Below are 1841 nucleotides of genomic sequence, written 5' to 3' on the forward strand. Positions count from 1 at the left end.
TCCAGTGGACCTTACAAATGTCAAAGTGTTTGCTCTTTAGACTACTTTGTCAATATTTACTCAGCATAAGCTACACGGACACCCAACAGGGATCCTGTCTTTTTTTCCCCCTCAAGTAATGCAACTGGTGATGTAAATCTAAGATACTCTTCTTGAATAGGATAGTTGGGAACTGACAGTAAACATTTATTTTTCCATGGTGCTTCTGTAATTCTATTCTACATGTACTGTGTCTACCTAAGTTTTTCCTTTAAGCAAGAAAACTACGGAAACATTAAGAGAGGAAACATTAACTAATCACGATGATCTACTTCTATGTAAGGCATTAATTAGCAGGAAAGAAAAATCAGAACATAACTGTATTAACCAAAATTTAAAATCTCTCATGAAGACAGTTATAAATGTTGACAAAAGTGCATTTTCAGTAGACTCTATGGTTGATGACACTTTTGACCCTCTCTGTAACACATCTGGAAAGTGTAGGATATTTGTATCTTAACCACATTGAGCAATCTATAACTTGTTTATTCAGGCAACAGTGCAGGGAAGATACCAGTTTACTCCCCAAAAGGATCTACTTTAACCAATAGACTGAAAAATGTAGAACACTACAATAGGTATCACATACACGGTATTAAACCTTGCAAACTTCTTCCAGGGAAAATATGTTTAAATGTTATCAGAAAACCACAAGAGACAAAACAACTGCTAAAGTGACAATGAAATCAGGCTTTTAGTTTCACATGGAGTATTTCCTCGTTCAGTTAGGTAATGCAAAATATTCACTACTGTTCTTTCACATGGATGAATGGTAGTGAATCTTCCTCCAAGCATGTAAAGTTATAATCTGATCCTCGGCGTAGAACTTAAACCTTCAGAAGCACAAACACAGCACGTAAGAGCCACATATAATAATGACTAAGTATTTTGGTTCAGCTAATTTCCGTGCAGAAAATTCATGCTGCAAGGGTCCTATTTTTAACATTTGGGAGAACAGACTATGAAAGGATTAGGTTAAAAAACTTTAGCATAAAATGCTTTGAAGATGCTGATATGAAGATCAGACTAACAATAAGTACACATAGTCTAATGAAACAGAGCTGGGCTGTTTTGCTCTATTTTATGCTTTCTTACAGCATTTTGAAAAAATATTATTATATTTTGTACATTAAAGGCATGATGGCAATTTGTAGTAAGGTTCAGCATCCATCCTGCAAGTGCTTGCAACAAAACCACTACACAGAGTCTAAAAAGGTGGATTTTCAGAACTTTAGCAAGGGAGACCAAAGCAGTTCAAATTACTCTCTAAACCTGAAAAATTTTATAGAACTATTGATAACGTGCAAACAGCTATTGAGTGTCTCTTTCTCACCCACACCACAACCCAGTAAGGAAGGATGGAGGGAAGGAATGACAGCATAAAACCTATGTTTTGGAAGCAAATGTACCTTTTTTCATTTCCACCTTGTGGAAACAGGTTTTCTTTTACAACTCCTGTTCCTTTGCCTGTGCTCTGAAACTGAAGAACAATCCCCTTTCGACAAAGTAAAAAAGGCCCAAGGTTATTGCCACACTGCCTGCATTAGAAAGACCTCACTCACACCAAAGCACTGCAGGTGTACCTGCCTTTTCCTCCTTCTGTCTCCTGAGCACTGTGTGCCACCCATTCCCACCACCACATCACCTACCAAAGCCCTGGGCTCTGTCCCTGCTCACCATGGAAAGCTCTCCTGGGTCCCAGTGCTCACCACCACGAACAGGGGGCACAGAACCAAGCCCCTAATTAGTGTGTTATTCTTTACATTTTTATTTCTCTTACTGCTAAGTCTTATGAATTTTGT

Source organism: Acanthisitta chloris, unplaced genomic scaffold, assembly GCF_000695815.1.
Source record: "Acanthisitta chloris isolate BGI_N310 unplaced genomic scaffold, ASM69581v1 scaffold9394, whole genome shotgun sequence".
Lineage (NCBI taxonomy): Eukaryota > Metazoa > Chordata > Aves > Passeriformes > Acanthisittidae > Acanthisitta > Acanthisitta chloris.